The sequence below is a fragment of the Gossypium raimondii genome, chromosome 12 (genome assembly GCF_025698545.1).
Source record: "Gossypium raimondii isolate GPD5lz chromosome 12, ASM2569854v1, whole genome shotgun sequence".
In the NCBI taxonomy this organism is placed as follows: Eukaryota; Viridiplantae; Streptophyta; class Magnoliopsida; order Malvales; family Malvaceae; genus Gossypium; species Gossypium raimondii.
Window position 1 is genome coordinate 6,212,312 of NC_068576.1, and position 5,659 is coordinate 6,217,970.

The 5,659-nt window shown below is 28.9% G+C and overlaps 1 long non-coding RNA gene across 1 annotated transcript; it reads right to left on the minus strand.

Moving 5' to 3' along the window:
- Positions 1-260: 260 nt before the first annotated feature.
- Positions 261-1,657, minus strand: LOC105762325 (uncharacterized). Its single transcript, XR_001123839.2, has 3 exons — positions 1,450-1,657; positions 1,231-1,326; positions 261-397 (listed from the first exon to the last, which is right to left on the minus strand). It is a non-coding gene; the product is annotated as an uncharacterized LOC105762325 (long non-coding RNA).
- Positions 1,658-5,659: the final 4,002 nt, after the last annotated feature.

Genomic DNA, 5,659 nt, shown 5'->3' on the forward strand with positions numbered 1-5,659 from the left:
TAATACACTGAGCTAATGTCGCGACATTGAGTACTAGATGGTCGCGACACTGGAGACAGATTGTCTAGAACATGTTTGAAACACTTAAAACAAAATCTAAACATTCTTAATTCATTCCACAACACTTCCTAAACATTATCAAACATGGTTCCCATCAAGACATCATATAATGCCACTTAAAACTAAATTAAACAAGTCCAAGTTTACAAAATCTGCATGGAGAATCAAATACTATCAAATGTTTCCATGAAAGTTCATTCACAACATTGTTAACATGACCTTATGTACATGCCATAAACTATTGCCAAAAATCGAAACGTACTCTCTTCCAAGCCTTGGTTTGTAATGAGATGAGTCAGAATTGATCTTCACTCTAAAGTTTCAAAACAATCTTCACCTATGCGTTAAAGAAACAATGCGTTAAGCTCATGTAAGTATATCAAGAATTAAACTTTGCATTTTAAATTAATCCATTACTATATATATATATATATATATATATATATATATATATATATACACCTTACAAATCAATATCATCACACATGAATTCAATTCATTAATAACTATAATGAGGTACTAAGTTAACAACTTTGTGAATTACTTACCATTATCATCATTGTAATCACTTACCTTAAAAATCTATTGCCCAATTGTAGATTCCATAGAACCTATAGGATAAAAGTCAATAGATCGCACGGAAGTGCCATTGTCAATTGCACAAGTGTGCTACTGTCACTTGCATCATAGTGCCACTATCATTTGTGTGTATAAAAATTTTCCTAATGGCATACCACTTATATCCTACTAGTTCTCATTTTATTTACTTGGGCATTTAAACTATACAATTTATTTACATTTTCTCAACAAATAAAATATTTCAAACTTTACTATTTTTACAATTTAGTCCTTATCCATATAAAATCAACAATCATCAAATTTCACTTGACGTCTATTTTTCAACATTTAATATTTCACTTAAATACTTCATATCATCATCTATTTCACCAATCTAACTTTTACACTCTTTTCAATTTAGTCCTTTTCACCAATTTCACTACACATACACTTTTCAATTCATAATAAGAATACAATTTCACATTCAAATAAATTCCATAAAACAAATCATCATTTTCATATGCAAATATTTCTCATGTATAATACTAAACCAATTTATCAACTTTTCCATTTAGGGTTTAATTAAACAAGTAAAATTATTGATATACTTACAATCTAATACTTGGATGAGTCATTTTCTTCTTCTTCACTCTTTTGCAACTCCCTTACCTTTATCCCTAATCTGTGCTTCACTTCTCATCTCTTTCTCTTCAATAACATAAAACACATTCACAATATTTAATACCAAAACAACAATTACATACTATTCCCATGCATTTAGATGAGATAGACATGAAATCCTAAATAAATAAAAAAACTTCATCATCTTACCTTCCTTCTCAAATCCCTAACTTTTCTTTTCTCTCTCCACAAATATGTATTCTAGCTAACTTCACAAACGACTTAACTTGCCATGAAGTTGTTCTTGGGATTTCACTAAAAATCCATGGAGGAAATTGGAAGTTAAAGCTTGAAAGGGTTGGTAATGAAGAAGAAGGGACCAAAATGGAAGAAATTGAAAACTTGTTAAAAATGGACGTGGGAGAGAAGGTAAAAAGATGATGATGGTTGACTTTCTTTTTCTACATCTTTCCAATAAAAAATCTATCAAAATTCTTTTTTTGTATATTTAATTAAAGAAAATGTAACCATAATCATTTCAAACAAATGGTCCCAATTCACTTTCAATCTCATTCACGTTCCCATGTACTTTTCATTATTAAAATTCTGTTCTAGTCATTCCTCGGTTTTTTCATCCATCTAATCTGGTAATTTCTTATTTTAATTTTTACACTATTACCCAACATTTCTTATACTTAAATTAATTTCTCTAAATTCAAAAGTCTTATAATATCCAATTACCTTCTTCACTAATTTAAAAAATTCTAACATGTACAAACTCCAAATCACATTTCAAAGGGTGTTAAGAATGTTTATTTAAAATGCAACGTTCTTCCATAAATACTAATGATTTTTGTTTCTTGTTTGCTTAAGTTCATCCAATATGTAATCGCAACTTGAAAATCGGCTATTTGCTAAGTTTATGATCCAATGGTGTGTACAACTTTGTTTGCTTAGTTTTTTTTATTCTTTCATTTACCTTTGAATTTTTTGATGAGATTTGGGAACATGATTCTTTGATTCACTATTGATTTTTTTATTATTATAAAATATGGTAAATTCGGGAGCCCTTTGCCTTTAACTTGTTCTAGTTGTGCTATCCTATATAAGAAAGAAAGAAAGAAATCCTCATGTTGTCATATGTTTTGCAAGGAAATAGTAGTGAAAATATTCACTTGAAGATATATCATCATCATCATCATCATTATCATATAATGTTAAAATATAATCATACGATTAAGGCATAATAACTTATTTGGCCCTTCAATTTTATAAACATAAAAGGTTGTTTTAGTTTCCATTTAAATTTTCACCTTTTAGCCCTTAAATTTACGTTATTTATTAAATCACCCCAAAATAGATGGAAAAGTTAATGTTTACTAATTTTGCTAATATGTCATACAAACCCTAAACTCTACTTATTTTTTAATAAGATATAAAGATGTTAATTACATAAAGAGATGACTTTGTACAAAAACAATAAAAGTAGGACGAAATACAATTTACTTCTAAAATATATAGGGACTTCTTTAGAAACTTCCCTTTTCTTCCTCCATTCTCTTGCTTTGCCCTTCATATAAGTTGTTTTACATCTCTATCTTTTGCTACAAATTAGCAAATTTTTAAATGATGGCATTCCATTAAAAATCTGGAATAAAATTTATATGAAGTCAAATATTTAAAAAATTTAAATGCACAAAATGGTAAAATAAATTATTTAAAAACATAGTGGATTTTTTAATAAAAAACAAATTATGTAATAACTAAATTAATTAAAAGATAAAAAAGTATTTAACAATAATAATCCAAACAATCAAATATACCACCTTTAATTCTCATTTGTGTGATCTATGTGATGAAAATTTCTTCTTTGCCCACGTACTTCGCACTATATATGAAAAAAAATCTGCAAAAAAAGCATGAGTGAAAATTTTGTTAATATAGGAGCATGTAAACTAATTCGGAATATTGAAAATTTTAAGCAAACATTGCAAACTCCAATATTTTCATTTAGTGTTATGTGTCAAGTAGAGTTGATCATGGGTTGAGTCGGACTGATGTTAAATTTTAGGCTCATTTCTTAAGCCCGGGTTTAGTCTAAAAAATAGACCTAAAATATTGACCAAGCCCGACCCAAATAAAGAAAATATTAAACTCGAGTTCGACTTGTATTAAATTTTTTATATAAAAATAAATTTTAAAAAAATAATACATCAAATATATATATTAAAAACATTAAACTAAATGCTTCCCAACAAATTAAAAATTCACTAATATAATTGCAACTTAGCAGGTAAATACCTCTAAACTAGAGTAAAGTTAACAAGAAAAATAAGAGTTATACAATATCCAAATAATAACAACAAAAATAGTAGCAATATGATAGCAAAATGACAGCAAAAAAACAAGAAATAGTAGCAGGAAAAAAATTTAGACAGATTCGGGTGAGCCGGGCCTAGGCTAAAAAATCTTACCCGAGACCCGACCTATTTAGAAAACATACCTTATTTTATGTTCAAGTCCATTTTTTAGGTCTATATTTTTACTCAAATTCTTCCACTTTTCGAATAAACCTTCATACATAAACGAATGACTCGATTCAAGATCAATTCTAATGGAAAAGTCGAATTTTATTCTCTCTACATCCAAAATCGGCTATTGCATTCGGAATGAGATTTGCAATATTTATAGTGTAAAATAGGATTAATTGGAACCTAGAAGAATTTGCATTAATTAGTATTTTGACTACATTAATTTATAGAAATAGGTAATATATAAAACTGATTGTTGTAAAGTACGTTAAAATGAGCAATACATTACATAATAGATTAGTCAACATCATAAAATTTAGAGAAATTAATATAATATATGAATATGGAAATGATTGTAGTCAAATATATGGAATTGATTAACTAACAACACAAATTATGGAGAAATTAATTAGTACAAATTACGAAATGATATATTAATGGAAGGTAATTATTATGCGGGTGAATTAATAGAAAATGTCAAATTTTTTAATATTTATTGGATTAGATTTTTTTAATATTTGTAGGATTAGGTCAATTTTCTCATTCTCCCTTAAACCGGTTTAGGGTTTCTCTTTTAAGTTTTTAGGAGGCATATTAGAGTTTGTGGGATAAATGTTTAGGCTTTAAGTCATTTTAATGATATTCGAGTTTAAGGGTTAAAACCCTCGAGTTTTTGAATTTAGCAATTCAACTCCAAATCTTAACACCAATAAATTTTTTATTAAATTTGCTGGAGTGATATTTTAATTTTTGTGTTAAACATATGGTGATCATGTAACAAAAAAAACATTCCAATAGACGTAAATTTATTAGATAATTTTGTAGCTAATATGGAATTTAAAAATAAAAGTTTATTCCAACACATCATGCAAAAGAAAATTTTTGTTAGAAAATATTTTGTTTAAAAATTCAGATAAATTTTTTATCAAAGTAATCAACAATAATAACTATTTGAAGTAAACATTATAATAAAAAATAAAAATAAAAATAGGACCAAATAAATCAGTCTATGTATCAATATTATAGCTTTACTTTTATGTACACATTCTCTAATTATAATTGTATTCAAATGAATTGTACAATTGATTGAATTCTTAATTGTGTTCGTGTTTGAGGTAGACATTGCGAAAGGGGGGTTGACAATGGGAATAAATAAATATGTAAAACCTACTTGCATGCCCTAAAAATATTATCCGGGAATCCCTGGATATCTAAAGGATTCTCGCGTGAGGAAAACTTTTCACAATATGCAAACCTTTTGCCTTAGAAGCATGGCCCGCAAAAATATCATTTGAAGGATTCCTGGGTGAGGAAAACTTAGCTTTACAATTAAGATTTACATGAGAAGTACAGAAAAAATCATCGGCCTGGTTAGACCAAATGTGTGCCAGACTAGATAGGCGTCAGTTGCGAGACAAATTTCTTCTTCGTACAAGTTGTGGTTTCGACTCTTCATCCTATTCTTCATCTTCGTCGATTGTGGGACGGGTTTCTTCTTCGTGTTCATCTTTATCTCCTTCATCCGTTGTTGAGTGAGGTGTGCTCCTACTTTGCCATTGTCTCTCCTCCGTTCTAGGAACAAGTGCTTGCGAAGATTATCCACCTTGGTAGAACAATGATGCCCGGGGTGTTTGTGACACTAACGACGTATAAATGTATGGTGTCCCAAAGACTAGTGGCATAAAATATGGTGGAAATGTTGTTGGTGGCACAAATATCACCGACGAATACATCAACGACAACGGATACATCATCGTCGGTGGATACGTTGAAGTCATCAGACTGTAATATGCTAGGGACGGAGGTGGTGTAAAAAACCTTATACCTGCAGAAGGTGTAGAAACATGGAACAAATGTGGTGTAAATAACATACATGAACCAAAATAAGT